At 42.7% G+C, this 20,506-nt stretch overlaps 2 long non-coding RNA genes across 5 annotated transcripts; one reads left to right on the top strand and one right to left on the bottom strand.

Moving 5' to 3' along the window:
* The first annotated feature begins 1,554 nt into the window (after positions 1–1,554).
* Positions 1,555–10,097, top strand: LOC135098395 (uncharacterized). 4 transcript variants are annotated; one of them, XR_010266948.1, is made up of 5 exons: positions 1,555–1,828; positions 5,187–5,403; positions 6,448–6,590; positions 7,727–7,826; positions 9,543–10,097. It is a non-coding gene; the product is annotated as an uncharacterized LOC135098395 (long non-coding RNA). The 4 variants fall into 4 exon arrangements; XR_010266947.1 differs by having other exon boundaries at positions 1,559–1,828; positions 9,604–10,095; XR_010266950.1 differs by lacking the exon at positions 1,555–1,828 and adding an exon at positions 2,708–3,151 and having other exon boundaries at positions 9,604–10,096.
* A 362-nt stretch (positions 10,098–10,459) lies between these two features.
* On the bottom strand, positions 10,460–19,271 carry LOC135098394 (uncharacterized). The gene is made up of 3 exons (XR_010266946.1): positions 19,124–19,271; positions 11,707–11,843; positions 10,460–11,232 (listed from the first exon to the last, which is right to left on the bottom strand). It is a non-coding gene; the product is annotated as an uncharacterized LOC135098394 (long non-coding RNA).
* Between the last annotated feature and the right edge of the window lie 1,235 nt (positions 19,272–20,506).

Raw genomic sequence — 20,506 nt, 5'->3', positions numbered from 1 at the left:
CTCCTTAGTCCATCCTTCCTTTCCTCTACACCTCAATACTCCCTTCCCTGCCTGTCTCATATATATATATTTAAATATCTATATTCATATATGACATTCTTGGCGTGTTTGTCAGTTTTGAGTGTGTTTTGGGGTGTTTTGGAGTGTTTTTGTCAGTTCTGGATGAATTTTGGGGTGTTTTGGAGTGTTTTAAGTATTTTTGGGCTATTTTAAAGGAGTTTGGGTGTGTTTCGGGTGCTGTGGGTGGGTAAAGCTGTGTTTCTGGGTGTTTTAGATGGGTGTGGATGCGTTTTGGATATGTTTTGGGGTGCAGAGAGATGGATGTGATGTGTGCAGGGTGCCTCAGTCCCTGGATGGGTGTAGCAGTGTGTGGTGCTCTGTCTGGGCCTCGTGGTGTGGGATTGCCAGCCTGCCGGTGTAGTGCATGGAAAGGGACAGATAATTTAAGACAGTTTATCATATTTAATTATTTTGTTTATTAATTAATTTACTATTATCATTATTTTTATTTTACGCTCATCTTTTGTGTTCGGGAGTTCGTGGTTAGTGCTGCTATTGACAAAAAAAGGAAGAGATCGTTTTATTTCTTAGTGTGGAAATTGTCGCGGTGTGTCAGGTGCTGATTGCTGTTGAGAGTCGCAGGTCCCGCCCTCTGGCATCAAACAGACAATAAAGAACTAATATGTCGCTGTTGCATTTATTTCCTTTAACGTAAATATGTAATGATACGGTTTTATCTATGTCTCCTGATGTTATGGCACTTTTGGCTAATTTTTAACTAATTCTGTTCATGTCATTATCTGAATACCTAATAACAATCAGTATCCTGCATGTACTGTCAAATCTATCGAAACATCAGCACGTCTACTGAGTTATGGATTTCAAGAGATTCCGAATTATTGCTGTTTCCTTCTGAATTTTAATAGGTTCAGAAAATCTACCAAAATTGTGCTTCCCGGCAGTTGGATATCTATTACGGTTGTAAGAGAGAGAGAGAGATCAAATTAAATATACATAAATTATAAGGAAAAAAGGAAGATAATAGAGACGGATAAATAAATATATAAATACACAATAAAATGTAATACAGAACAAATTATGAAGGAAAAGAAAAAAAAATATATATAATTGAAGTGCGCTGATAATAACAGCGTGGTGCAGAGGGTACGTTAATCTGTGGTAGACCCAAGCTGTTTACATAATTTAAAGAGTCTACCTGATTTCATCCATGACAATTAAACATTTGATAATAACGAGAGGCTTCAAGTCACACAAGCTTTTCAATGACTTCACACAAGGTCATACAATAGATGAAGAATCGTAGTGTAAACACCGCCGGGACCACTTCAAATTTGGCGCTTGAATTGGAGAGAGAGAGAGAGAGAGAGAGAGAGAGAGAGAGAGAGAGAGAGAGAGAGAGAGATGTGGACATTTTGACAATTACAATTACAATGGCTTATAACTTAGTTTTACATGTTCATGCTTCATTATATTTCACTTGTTTTATTTTGTATTAGAATAGTGTAATATGAGAGAAGCTGGAGTAATTGGAAATATAATTTGTAGGTTTGTGGGTAATGAGTGCACGCTGACATAGGAGAGCGAGTGGACGTCAGACACACAGAGGGGTGGTGTTTGAAGTGCGTGCGTGTGCAGCTGCCTTATTTAACCTGGATTTTCTCTCAAGACGGTGACACGTGCCAGTGGAAGCTTAATGGCTGCCGGAAGGTGGTCGTGAGGGCCAGAAACACTTACAATATTGACAAATGACCCACCTGCTGCTTGGCCAGCTGGCGGACTGGTCACAGACGCCATGGTGCAATAGGAGGTGAGTTTGATAGTGTTGTTCTTTGTAATGGCTCCGTGTCACGCACAATAACGAAATAGGACGGTAATGTTACGTTAATGTCCTGCTTTCCAAAATTTTCGTCAAACTTTTTATTTATTTATTTATTTATTTTTGATTGTGGAAGGATCATATTTAACATTTTCTCCTCGTTAGGAATACATTTGTACACTTGACTCAATATTCCACGGTCCTGCTAACGTTTCTAACCACAAGGACAAAACACCCTTGATTTAACCACGAGAGAAAATTAAAAGCTGCCAAAATTCATCTTGTCGGTTGAAGTGAAGGCTGGCTTTCTATAAATATATCCGCCATTAATTGCTGTATCTCTCACTTATCAGCCAATCCTGTCACTAACTGGAGCCACATAACAGTGCTTTCATTTCCGCTAGTCAGATATAATCGCTATTGCCTATTATAGTTTTGGTGTGATGAAGGCTTAAGTGAGGCAGACTGACAGCTCCTCTCTACCGGGACCGCCGCTTGTAATTTAAACTAACGCCGCTTGTAATTTAAAATAATGTACATTGTTTTCAGGTTCAACAAGCACAGTACTTAGTTGACTTGTGCATAGATACGTGGTGCTTGCTGGATAAATGTAGGTAATTAGTAGTATGCATGTTTGGGGAGCAGGTGTGTGTGTGTGTGTGTGTGTGTCCGTCCGTGTCCCCTTAGGCTTTCACACCGCCACCCTTCTGCCCTCACAACCCTTCATCCCTTCACCTTTCTTCCCTCTCTATAGTCTCTGCATACTGATACGTCCCTCCTGCGCAGTGTCAGGCACAGTTACCAGCCAGTAGAGATGAAACCAGTAACTCCTGACGAATAGAATATTTTGTATTGGGAGAAGGACGTTAGGAGAAATGAAGATAAAAGAAGTGCAAGGATCAGTATGGTGAAAATACTTTGAGAAACACCCCTAAGAACATGAACTGCAAGAGGGGAATGTTTCTAAGTCTTCGAATACAATATAATGAAAATAATTAGAGGATTAATTAATAAGTAAGGAGAAATGACAACGGTAACGAAAGAAAAACTGTGCGAAAATTAACATAATTAAAATAAACTATGAAAACTATCACAAAGAACAAGAAATATTAGTAAAAACTCAAAAAATTAAGTTAACCGTCCCTGGGTGAAGATTGGCCGCCGCCCCGCCATGTGCGAACAACAACATTCGGTCAGGGTTGAAGCGATTAGGGAGTTTTCAGCTGTAATTGTGTGCAAGTAGTCACCATCACCTACTGGAGTGACGGGTGGAGTGGAGCAGCAGTAGTGGTGGTGGAGCTGGAGTGGTGTCAGGTAATAGGAGGGGAAATTTGTGCCACCTAGTTTTGGTTGTCTTAGCATCGGTAGAAAGTGTGTGTGATTTTATTTGTTGGTTTATTTCATTGTTGGAGTCGTGGGCGCGGCATGACATGGCTCTTTAACCCTTAAACTGCGCAATTATGATTTCAGGATAGCTGCAGGGTGCGCAAAAAATGGCAAAAAATCAACTTGCTTGAAAACTATCTTTGATCTTTTGAAACTCAAAGTAGACAAGTAGAGCACTGAAATGTGAAATAAAAAATGAAAAAAAATACATTGTGTGGCAGTGATGGATGGCTGAAGTTCTTTGGGAAGTGGCTGGGGGCCAGCGACAGGGGAGCCGGGAAGGTGTCAAAGAGATCATTTTCCTGTTCTTTCTGCCAGTGTGAATCATCAGAAAGTGTTGAGAGTGATTCCTCAGAATCTTCTATCAATGGTAAAAATTTTGATGGTGTCAATGGCATATTACGGGCTTTGCCTGGCAGTGAGGCAGCGGCAGCGTGCTCCTGACCTTGAGAGGCAGGAGTGTGTTTACAGGATTTCTTGGGCTTTCTCACAGCACCAGAAGTTGATTGCTGTAAATAATCTACATCATCAGGGCCTAGTCCAAGCTTTCTTTTTACTATCTTCTTCTTTTTACGACATCTGCCTCCCCCATGGCCATGAATGTGGGAGCCAGGAGGCTGGCCAGCATCGGAAGATGATAATGAATTACCGTCTTCCATGACTGCCTAAGGCTGACTGAGACAATAATGCCTATATGGAGCGAAAGAGAGATGATGTTGCCAAATGATGTTCATTGGATTTTACGGTGGCTGTGCGGGAACTTTTGAAATGCAGCTTAGAAAACCTGTCATCTTAAGATGTCTCGCGCAGTTGGTCGAACAGCATCTTAAGATGTCTGGCGCAGTTTACGGGTTAAGTAAGCGACAACACCAGACAATGTTACCTGTACGTCCATTTGTCAAAGTTTTATAGCCAAAGTACTAGACCCGAGGGAAATGGAGGTATATTTTCAGTTGGGGTCTTGCTGGCTGGTGAAGCAAAATGTTCAGTCACACTTGAACTGCAAAACACCACAACTTTTGTTTGAAGAAGCTGAAAACAAGCCACTCTATATTTTCTCACCTTACTGATTACTTTATTACCTGCTCACCTTGATTGTTCCCCTGATCCAACCTAACCTGACCCAACTTGGCCTCACCTCACTGCACTTCACAGTCTTCATGTTTACCTCCCTTCTCATATCCACTCCCTCCTCCCAGGTAATATGGACATCAACTTAGCCTCTTCTCCCAAGGTTAATGCTTATGTGTCAGATAGACTAAACTTAGCCTCTTCTCCCAAGGTTAATGCTTATGTGTCAGATAGACTTATGTGGACATGAATTTATCCTCTTCTCCCAAGGTTAATACGTATCAGATAGACTTAAGCTTGTAGAATATCTTGCATTACATATCAATTTATTAATGCGAAAAAGTAAAAGTTTAATGAAGTGATGCATTCCCGCATGACACCCTCCCCATCTGAGTGCTTGAGAGTCACTGGTGGCCGGCTGCTGGAGCTGTGCAGGGCAGGGCGGGGTTAACCGTTATGGGAATCACAGTTCATAGTTATTTGTAGTTTTTGCTTAATTAAACAAAATAATAATAGTAATAATAAATAAATAAATGATTAAGTTAGGTGGTAAGTGGTTGATCTATACTTGAGAAAATACATTTATATTCGTATTTAGGTAGTTTTATTTATTTGTTTATTTAATTTTTTATTCTTTGGTGTACATATTTACTTATTTTGTATTTGTATCTCATTTTTTGTGTGTTATGGGAGAGAGAGAGAGAGAGAGAGAGAGAGAGAGAGAGAGAGAGAGAGAGAGAGAGAGAGAGAGAGAGAGATGCTATTCTTAATAATGTATCTAATTTTAACCTATTTCATTTTGTTATATTTACTAAGAAACAGTAATTAAACCATACTTTCTACAAAAACAACAACAACAACAACAACAACAATAACAACCAAATCATTCCAGACTACCCCATCCCCTGCCTCCCGCCCTGCCCCACCCAGACACCATGGCCCGGCAGCGACACCATTCCACCTGCTACATGATGCTGGCTGACGCACTCCTGACGTGGCAGCGACAGGAGGCGGAGGGCAGGAGCAAGAGTCGGATGGTGAAGAAAGGCGTGATGGCGGAGGTGGTGGCTGTGGAGGGTGTTCGTACAGGGTACCTCGGCAGGGTCTAGGTTAGAGCAAATGGATGATGAGAGACTAGTGAGAAAGGTGTTTGTATGGAATATTAGGAGTAGCAGTTGGGGGAAGAAGTGTGTTAGGATGGTAGTAAAGAGTGGCTTGGAAACTAGTTGGGCTTTTGAGTGGTTGAGTGAAGCCTTGTTGAGAGTGACTGAAGTATGAGTGTCAGATATGGAGAGTGTTTACAATGGTATGTAAGTAAGTGGAGAAGTGAGATAGACACAGCAATGAAGCACATGGGATTGAGTGAGCCAGGTGTGGAAATTGTGGGATGGAGCGAGCCAGGTGTGGAAAAGTGTGAAAAATGTGGAAAGTGTGGAAAATTGTGGGATTGAGTGAACAGCTGTGGAAAAGTGTGGAAATTGTGTTGAAAAAGTGTAGAAATTGTGGGATTGAGTGAGCCAGGTATGGAAATTGTGTAGAAAAGTGGAAAAAGTGTGGAAATTGTGTGGAAAAAGTGTTAACATTGTGGGATTGAGTGAGCCAGGTGTGGAGGAGTGAGACGGACAGAGCCATGAAGCATGTGGGGTTGAGTGAGCCAGGTGTGGAGGAGTGAGACAGACAGAGCGATGAAGCATGTGGGGTTGAGTGAGCCAGGTGTGGAGGAGTGAGACAGACAGAGCAATGAAGCACGTGGGGTTGAGTGAGCCAGGTGTGGAGGAGTGAGACAGACAGAGCTATGAAGCACGTGGGGTTGAGTGAGCCAGGTGTGGAGGAGTGAGACAGACAGAGCTATGAAGCACGTGGGGTTGAGTGAGCCAGGTGTGTCACTTGGGGACGACTGTGAGTCAACCCAGGCCAACAGCTGATGACGCTCAATGATAGAATTAGAAGCTGCATGAATTGTTTATGTAGATTTTAGAAGTTGTCTGAATTGTTTATGTAAATCTGAAGCACTTACTTTGAATTGAAGGCTTGGACCATGTAATATCTTTGTAATTCTTCTGTACCATTGTCATAAGTTCCTTAGATAACTCACTACAGTTTTGTCTCTATCTAATAATATGTACATTTACTCAAACTGCATTTCCTTTCAGTGTGCAGGTTGGCAGTAAACCTCCCTGAAGGTTCCAGAGCTGGTCAGCAAGTGTCCAGTCCAGGCTGTCACAAGACTGTGTGATGGTGGACCTTCCAATGATACTCACTGAAAACAGCTGTGCACTGCCACTCACAGGAAATGGTGAGTACTCTAGGTGTGTTGTCTGCTGGCTAAGGGAGAGAAAAATTCTGGTGTGTGTGTGTGTGTGTGTGTGTGTGTGTGTGTGTGTGTGTGTGTGTGTGTGTGTGTGTGTGTGTGTGTGTGTGTGTAGGAACCCATTAAATATTGGTTGTTGTCAGAAATGGAAAATGCTCTGAGGGACTTTGAAAAGGTTGCTTATATCAGTGTGAAATGAGGAGGTGTGTTCTTGGAGACAGAGGCAGCATGTGGCCAGGCCTGGAGGAGAATCTTGACTGAGGCCCTTGAGAGACTGCAAGCTGACAGATTGAGGATGTTCAGTGTGGAAGAGGGGGACAGTTGAGTGTCACTGAAGAAGAGGGGATAGTTGTCTGGAAGGTTGTATCGAGTTGATAGATGGAGGAATTGAGTTTTTGAGGCATTGAACAATACCAAGTTTGCTCTGCCCCAATCAGAAATTTTAGAGAGGTGAGAAGTCAGGCATTCTGTGGCTTCCCTGTGTGAACTGTTTACTTCCTGAAGGGTTGGACGTCTATGAAAAGATGTGGAAAAGTGCAGGGAAGAGAGGATAGAAGCCGTAGGAAGGTAGTTTGGAAATGAAAGTTTTGTGCCAGACTCTATCAAAAGCTTTTGATATGTCCAAGGCAACAGCAAAAGTTTCACCAAAATCTCTAAAAGAGGATGACCAAGACTCAGTAAGGAAAGCCAGAAGATCACCAGTAGAGCGGCCTTGACGGAATCCATACTGGCGATCAGATAGAAGGTTGTGAAGTGGTAGATGTTTAAGAATCTTCCTGTTGATGATAGATTCAAAAACTTTAGATAGGCAGGAAATTAAAGCAATAGGACTGTTGTTTGAGGGATTAAAACTACTACTACTACTACTACTACTACTACTACTACTACTACTACTACTACTACTACTACTACTACTACTACTACTACTACTACTACTACTACTACTACTACTACTACTACTCACATCTTGCCTGACTCCCAGACCAACATTTACTGTGTAGAAATGACACAGTCTGCTCCTTTAGTTCTTTTCCTTTCTTGAATGTGCATATCAGTGTACCCTGTCATGCCTCCCATGCTGTGTAATGCTGCAGTGTTGATTGTGTGTGTGTTTCCCTCAGGTGGTACTGTGGATAGCAAGCGGAAGAGACCTTGGGAGACTTCCGTAAATGAGGAGCAACAAGCACACCTCACTGGAGTCTTTCAGGAACCAACAGTCGGGTGAATACTGTGTTATTTGTACTGTTGAGGTCCCCTATCTCTGACTTGTGTGCTCTCAAGATGCTATGCTCAGCTTTTGAATCCTTGACACTGACAATAACAATCAAGCTTAGTGGGAGATGTCTTTCACACACTGCCCTGCTTGTTTCCCCCTTGTTACAGCTTAATTTGCTTGTTTCCCCCTTGCTACAGCTTAATCTAGTTGTTTCCCCCTTGCTACAACTTAATTTGCTTGTTTTCCCCCTTGCTACAACTTTATCTGCTTGTTTCCCCCCTTGTTACAACTTAATCTGCTTGCTTCCCCCTTGCTACAATTTAATTCTTCTCATAAGTGTTGTGATTGTGGTTGTTCAAGAAGGGATCAGTAACTGTCAGACTGGAAGGAAGCTGGTAAGATTGGAAGCAACCGTCACGCAGTTGGCAAAGGGTGGTCAGGGATTGGAACAGCTGTCTCTCTGTTACCCTGCAACTCGCAAGCTTCTTCTGACTAAAAGAGGATGCAGCTAATCAGTTTTCACAATACATACATCCCATCAGCTTAATATGATATGGTATCTGCTTTCCTTTTTCACCAAGAGCCTTTCTTCCTCTTCGGAGTGACAGCTGTACCTTGTGTCAGTGCATCCCTGGCCATCTGTGTCATGGCTGTCGTTGATCTTGCTGTCTCCCGTCCAGTCTCACAACTACAAAGCCCTCTCAAACAAGGCCTATCACAGCACTCTTCTCTGTTAAGCTTGCCAGCACCAGTCATAATGTAAGGATTAAATGTGAGCTGTGAAATGAGAGTGTAGCAGTAAGGGGGACACAGGCAAGGAAGTACAGGAGAGACCTTCCCCTCTACTGTGTCTGGCAGTCTCTCTGTGATTAAAGGGTTGAACTTGGCATGTTCAAGGCACGAGAGTTGCCATGGGTGATAATTTGCTATTTTTTTGAGCAGTGAAGCCTTTGTTCTGTGGGTGTGCTGTCATGCACTTTAATATTCTTTGTGGCCATTGTAAAGCCACATTGAAAGTATATGTAAAGCTTGATGCCAACCCCAAGCTGTCCCATTTTATAAATTCACATAGAAATATTTAAAAAAACTGGTAAATTTTGAAATTGCAGCATTTTTGGTCCCAGGAATTTTGGATAAGGGAGTTTCAACTGTATATAGCATTGTTGGGTGTGTGTGTGTGTGTGTGGATAAGAGGAATGAGATTAACGTTTTCTGAAGGAGTTGGAGGAGGGGAGGCATGCACTTAACCACGATTACAAGAGCAGTAACATTGAAAATAGTGGTACAAGACTGCAAGAGAAGCAACAGATGGCTGGATAAGCAGATGTTATCTCCTGTTAAGTGTGAGTCCTGACAGGTGTGAGTGAGTCTTGTCAGTGAGGTGTGTTGTGAAGTATTAATGGAGAGAGAGAAGGAATGATTTTCAATGATCACTGTGAAATAAGAGGAGAGTTCTGTTATTGCGATGTGCATGTGAAAGTATTGGGTTAAATATGAGACTAATTTTGGGGAATTCATGGATATAGGAGAGAAATAGATGTGAAATTGTTGTGGGGTGTTAAAGGACTGTCTGAGCCACCTGTTAGGCCAGGGGAGGGTGTGAAAAGTTTGTGGGAATAAGAGTTTGCATGAGTGAGGAATTAGTGTGTGTGTGATGCAGAAATAATCTCATTCTTCATAACTAGTTTGCCCAAGTTGCATTATTTATGTATTTTTTGCAGAGGTTTGTCTTCTGTCTGTGCAATCAAGGCTGGTGGTGATGGTGGTGGTGCCTCATTGCAGGGCCTGATGTGAAGGTGTCTGCAGCCAGTGTTTGGTGTCCTCTTTGCCTGGTGGTGCCTCATTGCAGGGCTGATGTGAAGGCGTCTGCAGCCAGTGTTTGGTGTCCTCTGTGCCTGCCTGGTGGTGCCTCATTGCAGGGCCTGACGTGAATGTGTCTGCAGCCAATGTTTGGTGTCCTCTGTGCCTGGTGGTGCAGCCTGATGTGTTGCCTGCTTCAGTGTAAATCTTGTAAGCTAGATCTGCCAGCTGTCTCCAGTGTAGTAGTCTAGGGTGCTTTGCTTTGTGTCTTTTGGCAATAAATAAATTTGAACTATTCTCATGTGAATTACATAGTTTGATAAAATTACAAAATGTGGTTGTGTAAACTAAATTTATATTGGTGGTAAACAATTCAGGCACCCGCAAGTAAATAAATAAATAAATAGGACCCAAAACAATACTGATACAATTGATGCCCTCAGGTAAAAAAAAAGCCAGGATTGGCCTATTTTTGGTTTGGTTGAGTTTAAGGTGAAACTTGTACACACAAGCCCTGTCCGAGCGACACCAGAGTCGCTTGGACAGGGCTTCTGTGTGCAAGTTTCGCCTTAAACAGCCAAAATAGGCCAATCCTGGCTTTTTTTTTTTTAATATGCCAATCCTGGCTTTTTTTAATCAGTGCTATGAATTACACCAGAAAAGCTTATTTGCAATTTTACAAAGACTTGTGGAATTATATTAGTATAGTGGAATTATATTAGTATAATTCCATGAGTATGAACAAGATATATATTTATTAATTCACAGTCAATGATATATATTTATTGTTTAAATCACAGTCAAAGTTTCTGAGGAGGCATGAATTGTTACACCAGAAAGCTTGTTTATTTGCAACTTATACTAATAATTCCTTAAGTATGTACAATATATTGTTTAATCACTATTGTTTAATCACATAAAAGTTTAATAAATACACAATAGGATGATAAACATGTCATTTGTTTTCCTTGTGTCAGAGAGCTCTTGTGTCAACTTGAGTGAGACTAGTGTTGAGGACTCCAGCCTTTGCAAGTCCTGAAGGATGCTTGTCACTCCCACCACAGCTTGAAGGGGAGTCTTCCTGCTGCTAAACTGCTTGACTATTTTTCCTGCTTAAAATTCTTGCCTTACAATCTTCTTACAACTTGAAAACTCTTGTACCCTTTTCTCGCTGCGTTCTTCCTGCTGTTAACTGCTTGACAATTATTCCTGCTTAAAATTCTTACCTTACATTTTCCTGCTTAAAATTCTTGCCTTACAATCTTACAACTTGAAAACTCTTGTACCCTTTTCTCGCTGCATTCTTCCTGCTGTTAACTGCTTGACAATTATTCCTGCTTAAAATTCTTGCCTTACAATCTTCTTACAACTTGACTCTTCCTTCATTGCAATGAAAAATTCCTTGACTCCTCTTGTCAGGCTTACACAGGTAGCAAGACTCGGCCCCTCTTGCTGATTAAACACCTCGTCAGGCTTACAGTTAGTGACACTCAGCCTCTCTTCCTGATGAAACTCGACTCCCTGATCACAATGAAGTATGTCAGGCCTGATGTGGTAGAAATCCCTGTGGGCAACTGTTCATGGGATGGAGTGAAGCAGCACACGTCACACCTGCAAGAAAAATAGACCATTAGCTCCTAGACACATGAAGCTTGTATGTGCTGAGATTCTTAATGTTTGACAATTGATTCCCTACAAAACAACCTTTGAAAAGAATGAGGCGTGGGAAAGGTGCCGAGATTCTTAGTATGAGATGTTTGGTGATTGCCTAAAAGACTATGACTACACAAACATGATAGAAAAAAACAGAGCAAGTTTGAAAAGTACAATGTATTATTATGTAAGACATGTGCCGAGATTTTATGAAATGCGTCAAAATTCCAGTCACACTCGAGAAAGGAAATTTGAAAAGCATAGCAGTATGACAGACATGAAACTGAAAAATGTACCTTAAATAAATACTTCACAGTTATATTTGAAGGATGATGCTGAGTAGAAGAAAACACCAGATTAAAGAAATTCGCATGACATCAGAAATTTCAATAGCACAACATTATATACATATTAGAAGTTTAAAAGACGAACCTGATGAATAATCTCACGTTCCCCAACACTGCCTCGATCACATGGTGTCCTGGCAACGGGAGGAGCGAGGAGGCAGCTGAATTCACACCAGTATATCAATCAATTCTGCCTCGGTGCTGACTTGGCCAAGGGGAAGCCTGTGGAGAGAGAGCCTTTGTCAAGTCACCCCTATAAATGTAAAGCACACGAAATCTATAGTTGTAATCAAATTTAATATTGCAGAAGGGTAGCGACATTGTGAGTAGGAAAGACAGGAGAGGCGAGAAAAGAATCAGCTTGGTCCTGGAGAAGTGAAAATATAATCTCGAGGATAAACTTATGAATAACTTACAATTTGAAAAAAAAAGAAAAATTGAAAAAAAATAAATAAATAAAACTTTCTGCTCACACCCTTTAAGTTTATTATTGCTATTCATAGTCAGTTTATGGTTCCAGAGATACGTTTTTGAAACCCACTATATAAAAAACATGTCAAGGAAAATAATTTTGAAAAATATGAGGAAATAAAACAGTACAAGGAAAAGTATATATATATATATATATATATATATATATATATATATATATATATATATATATATATATATATATATATATATATATATATATATATATATATATATATATCACATGAATAACAAATTAGGAAAATAAGTATTAGAAATCCCAACTTCGAGGTGAATTGAGAAAAATAAATAAAAGAAAAATCTGGTTTAATACAACAAAGCATTAATAGACAAGTTTAATGCAAATTCAGAAGGAAAATGTGTGTGTGTGTGTGTGTGTGTGTGTGTGTGTGTGTGGAGTTGTGTCTTTTGAGTGCATAACCATTCTTTTGAGTGTCTGACTAGATTTTTGAGTGTGTCTCCAGATTTCTGAGTGTGTCGTCACCAGATTTTTGAATGTGTCGTCACCAGATTTTTCAGCCAACGCCTAGTCTAAATGACCCGGCGCATTTTCCAGCACCCCAGACTACGACTTCGCAGCCTGTATCGCCACCGCCAGCAACACTTTCGCATAAGGAATTACATACAACAGAAGCCGCTACGCAGACAACTGAAAAAGATACGACCACCACAGCCAGCAACCACACAGCTAAAGACACATGTGAAACGCTTGAGATAACGCCGGCGTGCTTACACACGCTCCTTGAAGGCCTTATCTCCATACTTCATCCACAGGCCAACAGAGATGCCATAAAAACTCAGATTACTACATTAATTGAAGCCACTTTTCGGGCAAGCACCACCACCACACACCTTGACACTCAAGAAACAGAAGATGAGGAAGACCCAGAAGCCGAAGAGGTAGATATTGACACAACTAATGAAGACCATGAGGACGAGACAAACAGCGCAGACAAGAGTGGAGACGAAACCCTGAGCAACGAGAGCGGCGTTACAGGAAAAAGCGAGCAACTAACCGGCCGAAAGGGACGAAGGAACGATGAGGGCAGACGACATGTTGTAGCTCAGGCCAGCCCTAGCTACGCAGGACAGCATGCCTCACCTAAAGCGCCAGTCACCCGCAGCAAGACGTGGCAAGAGAACATCATCTCAAAACAGCTACTGGAAAGAAATAACACCCAACATAGCAGAAAAGGACAACCTTAAGATAATACAATGGAACATATGTGGGCTGCGTAGTAAAACACACCACATCAGGGCAGCAGCAGAGGCAGAGGATGTTGACATTTTTCTCCTACAAGAAACTAAAATGCCCAACACCATCTTCCGACTCTCAGGTTACCAAGTCTTCCTCACACCACAGACAGGAGGAACCAACGGCCTCGCCACACTGGTAAAGAACACGCTCCCAGCAATCAAAATAGCTGACACACCTGACTGTGGAGAAGGAAACGAGGTACTGGGAGTACGAGTAACGACACGGAACAACGAGCTAGCAATCTACAATGTATACCGTAAGGCAAATACGGACTTCATCGCTAGCGAGCTGCTAAGCACAGTTTACTATGACACTGTCCTGATAGGTGGCGACTTCAACGCTCACCACCCACAGTTTAACCCGAACTTGGGGAAGATAAACGCTGCTGGAAGACAAATCGTCAGCCTGCTCGAACACATACCCGAAGTCACCCTGGCGACTGGACCAGAAGCAACCCATATACAAGGAGGAACGTTAGACCTAACGCTTGTATCGACGGACCTGTACCCAAAAATTCAGTGGAGCGTTCACCCCACCCTTACAAGCGACCACTTTGCCGTTAATATCACCCTTGAAGATTCTGCCCCGGAGTATCTTACGCTTCCCCCGCCCAAGTGGAACATCAAACACATCAACTGGCCTACATTCCAACAAGATCTGGACACCTGGAGTGAAACGTATATAACTCCGGACGACATAAATGAAGCTGAGAAGAACCTCGTCCAAGCCTTTCATGCGGCATTGGACAAAGCTTGCCCAGTGTCTTCTCACAGCAACCGCCACTACAAGGACCACTGGTTTTATGACGACGAGGTCAAAGAACTATATGCAAGGGTCAACTCAGCCAGGAAACGGTTTCGGAGGCAAAGGACTGAAGACAATAAAGCACTTTTACAAGCCGCAGTAAGAAGCTCCGACAGACGACTAAAGGAAATAAGACGCGAGAAATGGTTGGAGTGGTGTTCCCAGTTAAATGCACACACGTCTCTGGCTCGTTTATGGGACCACATCCGCAGAGTCACCGGAAAAACAAGAACAAGAGCTCCCCTCCACCCAACCCCACAAGTTGAGGCGGAAAGACTAGCTACACTGTTCAGAGATCGCGCGTCGTCAGCACAACTACCGACCAACACCAGAAGGAGGCAAGACGACAGGCTCCTTGCCAGACGCAACACCATAGCAACAGCTTGTCAGCAACCCAGCCCTTCCGATGTCAACTTCACTCTCCATGAACTTCTCTATGTTGAGAAGACAGGAAAGGACACAGCACCGGGAGACGACCGGCTGACATATCTGATGATCAAGAACAGCGGGGAAGCAGCCAAGACTATGCTACTGGCCCTAATAAACGCCACCTGGAGACAAGGCCTGTTACCAGATACATGGAAAACTGCCAATGTGACCCCCATTCCTAAACCAAAGGACCCCGGCAACCCGAGGCCTATTCATCTCCTCAGCTGCTTGGGAAAGACAGCAGAGAAGCTTGTCCGAAGACGGCTGGAACACCAGGTCGGCCAGCTGCACCCTCATCTCTTCGCTTACAGAAGAGGTGTCGGCACGACAGAGAATCTAGCAGGGCTCCTGAGCACGGTAGATGGGAACCCTTCCGTGGTAGTCTTTCTTGATCTGGAAAAAGCGTTTGAGTTGGTAAACCCAATGACCATCCTAGAGACGCTCGCACTTAAAGGGGTACAAGGAAGACTACTGAAATGGATCCAAGGTTATATCACTGGAAGACATCTACGAGTCACATTCCAAGGGAAGACGTCCCTTCAATACTCTCTAGAAAATGGCACCCCGCAGGGAGGGATTCTGTCCCCAATACTATTTAACCTAGTCATGGAAAGGTTGGTCAGCATAGACTTTGAGAGAGGGGTTAAACTCCTCTGCTATGCCGACGATCTCCAGTTGATTTCACAAGGGAATGCCAAACACCGCAAAGCTCAGGTGGCTCTGCTGAAAATCGAGCAGATGTGTACAGAACTCGGCCTCAAGATTAACCCCCTTAAGACTAAAGCCATGCTTATCAAGGAGAGGAGGATACCTGAGGGAAATCTACGGATCCAGGACACTGACATCGAGTGGGTCCAGAAACATCAGTGCCTTGGAATCCACTTCGACTACAGACTCTCCTTCAAGCCCCAGGTCGAGTACCTAAAGGAAAGAATGGACACAAGGATCAATGCGATGAAAGGCATGACTGCACTATCTTCCGGAGCCGACTATGATGTCTTACGATCTTACTATGTCCATGCAGTACGGTCCTTAATCGATTATTCCTCCATTGCTCTGGTCGGGTTGAATCCCACAGAACTACATGCCTTACAAGTACAGCAGAATAAGGCCATGCGCCTTATTGTTGGAGCTCCTATATGGACAAAACTTAGTAATCTACAAGTGGAGACGGGCATAGCGCCCGTAGAAGCAAGGATCACTAAGAATGTTGCAGTAGCCACAGCGAAGCTTCTCACCACACCTGGTTACCCACTGACACGATCCAGGCTTAGAACCGCAGCAGCCCAGGGAGAGCAGTTCGACACCACCAGGTGGACTCGCAAGGCCAACATAGCATTGTCATCCTTAGGACTAAGATACGTCGGAGCACTGGATGAAGATACTGCATGCGAAGGTTATACAGAACCACCTCCTTGGACAGAGAACCATACGGTCTACAGCTGCAAGCTCCCTGAGGCTCCCAGAGACGACACTGTAAGAAGACGAATACACGGCGAGCTCCAGATAGCCAGGCTGACAATTAACGACGCTGCCGTTTTCTACACTGATGGGTCAGTGGACGAAGATGGCAGAAGCGGAGCTGCCTTCATCTACAACGGAGAACAGTTCCTAACAAGACTTTCTGATGGCTGCAGCAGTATGCAGGCAGAGATGGTAGCTATACAGCAAGCCACGGCTCACGCTACTACACTACCCAACACCGACATAATCATACACACCGACTCACAGTCAGCAATGGAGGCTCTCCAAGCAAGGAACCTAAAGGACAACATTCGGCTCACTACCTCCGTCAAGAGGAACATCCGGGAACTGCAGCGTCAAAGGAAAACTGTCACCATTAATTGGATTCCGAGCCACGTAGGGATTCATGGGAACGAGTCAGCCGACATGGCAGCGAAGACAGCGGCGCTCCTTGCTGAAGTCACAACACATGTCCAGCCTTCACTCTCGGCAATGAAGATGGCTGCACGACGACGAGAGACTACTATTACGACAAACAGAAACAGGACGTATGCTGCAGAAGGATCCAGGAGCTGTCAATGGTACAGAGGAGTGACGGACGGCAAGAGACTTAGGATTCCGAGAGGTACGCCGAGGACACTACGAGTACATCTTCACCGGTTAAGACTCGGATACGTGTGCAACTGGAGAATACGTCAACAAGAAGTACGGCCGTGTGCCCACTGTGGGGTCCATCAGGAAGAACCGCTACTACACTGGGTGCTGCAATGTGACAAGACGGAACAACTCCGCCACCAGCTATCTCGTACACACCACATGAACCCACAAGACATTGAAGCAAGGGGCACAGCTGTGAGAATGCTGAAAACACTCTTCTCTAGCCACATGGACATTCTCACGAATACAATCCAACAATACCCGCCACCACGCTGACTTAGCTTAGCTAGAGATAGGAGAGGGACACATGCTATGGCTCACCTCTTAGTTTTTAGCTACGGGCCGCCAACGGCAATGGCCCGTTTCGGGAGTAATTTGTTATGTAAATATTATTTATAAGCTTTTTTGTTTCCTTGAAATATACTTGTCTGTACTCCTGAATAAATCTTTAAAAAAAAAAAAAAAAAAAAAAAAAAAAAAAAAAAAAAAAAAACAGATTTTTGAGTGCATGAGCTAAAATTTTAATGGTTGATTGAATTCGTGTTTATGTACGTGTGAGTGTGTGGGCGCGGGCGTGTTAGTGTGTGGACGCGGGCGTGTGAGTACGTGGAGGCGGGCGTGTGAGGACGCGGGCGTAAGTGGGCGCGGGCGTGTGAGTGCGTGGACGCGGGCTTGTGAGAGTGTGGGCGTGGAAATAGGCGTATTTGTCTGATCCTCTAAGTTTTAGTGTGTGTGCCTCACTACTTAATAAAGCAATTCCACAATTTTCGCTGAAATTCGCCGATTAGTTTTGCAGATTTTATTTATTTATTTATTTTGTAAGGCGTATCGTAGGCCACACACACCCTGGGGTATCTAGTCCTCTGTCAGTTTTTCTTTTTTCCCTCTACTCATATTTTGTGGATATGTAAATTGTAAGTGCCTTATTATTATTATTATTATTATTATTATTATTATTATTATTATTATTAATATTATTATTATTACTATTATTATTATTATGGTGGCGGTGAAACAATGGCAGCGTGCGGCGGCGACTTGCAACAACGCAACTATTGATTATTTTTCTATTCCATCATCTTGTTTGGCGCATCTATTCGTTCACGCTTTGCTTTATTATAACGAATCACGCTTCCAAGTACAAAATTAAAATGAAGAGGCCTTGGGTAGCGGAGCACAAGCAAACTCTTTTACGTCTGGCAGGGATGACCGCGGTGGCCAGCCTCGGAGCCTCTCTCTCAGTCCCTCGTGGTTCATCAATGGCTCAACTGAACCTTCACATATATTAAAATAAATAGATAAATAAATAAATAATGAATAAATAAATAAATAAATAAATAAAGGGAAACACTAAATGGAAGTAAAGAATAAAATGCTTTAAAATTACGAGTTTGTTAAGCCAGGTGACCGAACATGGGCAAGCAACCGGCGCGCGGGGCATTTAAAGCCCTTTAATGATGGTAAATAAAGGCGATTTAAAAATATGAGGAAGGCCATCAACTTGTGGTGCTCACAGAAAACGTAAGGCATTTTAAGGGAGACTATGATGTTTAATAACTCATTTTTTAACCTTAGTCGAGAAGTGTTATTTTTAAGGTATCCCTTCCCTTAAAGGTGTATGTGCGTGCGTGCGTGTGTTATAGCAACTTATGGTGCTCACAGAAAACGTCAGACATGTTAAGGCAGACTATGATATTTAATAACTCAATTTTAACCTTAGTCGAAAAGTGTAATTTTTAAGGTATCTCCTCCCCTTAAAGGTGTGTGCGTGCGTGCGTGCGTGTGTGTGTGCAACAAATATAAACATACATAAAAAGATAATGAATGAATGAAAATAATAAGCAATCCTACTTAACAAGCCACTTACCACAGCGAACAAGTCGAGGGAACACAAGGCAGCGGCCACAGACATACAGTCTATAATGGTCTTACGCGCTCGTACGTATTCGTGTGTAAATAATCTCGACTTCACTTCCTTAATTCTCACCTCAATAAGCTTAGTCACACGTCAGATCACCTGGACAAACATGCAAATTCCTACCTAACAAGCTTAATTACGTTGCCTGCAGTCTAATCACTAACAGCTTAATCACTCGCCCAATTGTTCCCCCTGGACATACAAATAACATCTGGTCAGCTTAAGTACGGCTGAGCAGTGTTATAATCACCATCTGGCCTAATCACACCTAGCCAACCTCACTAGGCCAACCTAATCAGCTCACCTAACCTAATCATTAACTACGTGACTAGCCTAATCACCACACCTGGGCAGACCTACCCCAATCACACTTATCTAACATAATCCTCACCTGTTCAAGCTAATTATTCACTATTTTACGAGTTACGCATTAATTCCACCCAGTGAGTGTTAATTTAACATAATCATTACAAAGCTTACCATTTCACTCCTTCATCAAGTCCTGCGTCACGCCACGAGACCTCTCTCCGCCGCTGCTACTGGTGAAGTGAACTGAGCGGGCATGACACGCTGAAAGACTTAACGAACCATATTTTGAAACAGTTAGCTGTGTCTCTAATACTAATGACTCTAATGAAGGTTGTACTGGTTTTTAAAGATGTTTTTTTTTTTTTTTATGGTTCTAGTGACAGATTAATATGTTTGCTATTTTATTAACAGGAGAAACGCATTGGAGAACTTGGTAAGGTTGAGACAGCCAGCAATGAAGGCGTTTCACCCTCGATCCTTGCCCCACAATCCTCTGGCTTCTATATTCGGTTCCATGTAATTAGTTTGGTGTCTTTAAATATGCAAAACGATAAAATAAAGTTGAAATTGTTGTATATACCTTTAAAAGATTAATTATAATAACCATTTTGCCTTATTTCAAGTCTCTATGCATCGTTTTCTAAGATTATAGCTAATTTAAATAAAATCTTTATACTAATCTGAATCTACAAGTTTCGTTTTCTACCTATCGCACTCCCCAGACACACACACACACACACACACACACACACACACCAAGTCACATTCGTTACATTAATGACTGTAGTGAGCCAGAGGCGGTTAAAATGCTGACCAAGATGGCGAATTGACAGCTTGCTATGTAAGAATCAACAGTGCACGAGGTTGGACTCAATTTTTACCACAATTAAAGGACGCAGTATGATGTTGCACAAACCACGGGTGATGCAGTGACAAAGAAAAATATAAACCATTGAGTAGTTAAGGTAACTGTAGGACCAAGAACTTTAGGAACAAGACACTGGAGAACTGAAGGTGGAGGTAACAAACTGCAGGACCAAGAACTTTAGGAACAAGACACTGGAGAACTCAAGGTGGAGGTAACAAACTGCAGGACCAAGAACTTTAGGAACAAGACACTGGAGAACTCAAGGTGGAGGTAACAAACTGCAGGACCAAGAACTTTAGGAACAAGACACTGGAGAACTGAAGGGCGAGGTAACAAACTGCAGGACCAAGAACTTTAGGAACAAGACACTGGAGAACTCAAGGTGGAGGTAACAAACTGCAGGACCAAGAACTTTAGGAACAAGACACTGGAGAACTCAAGGTGGAGGTAACAAACTGCAGGACCAAGAACTTTAGGAACAAGACACTGGAGAACTCAAGGTTGATGTTAACGAACTGTAGGACCAAGAAGACGATCTGTAGGTGGACTAGACGTGGATCAGGGCCAGGACAGGGGCGTGGAATTTAGTAGAAACTGTGAGATCGCGTATGGTGAGAAAGAAAGACTGATTCACGCAAATTATATCGTAGTTTTTCATTACTGCTTCCCTGGTGATAGTCTTCCGG

The sequence above is a fragment of the Scylla paramamosain genome, unplaced genomic scaffold (assembly GCF_035594125.1).
Source record: "Scylla paramamosain isolate STU-SP2022 unplaced genomic scaffold, ASM3559412v1 Contig59, whole genome shotgun sequence".
NCBI lineage: Eukaryota > Metazoa > Arthropoda > Malacostraca > Decapoda > Portunidae > Scylla > Scylla paramamosain.
Note: the sequence above shows the minus strand (reverse complement) of the source record. Positions and strands in the feature narration are given on the sequence as shown.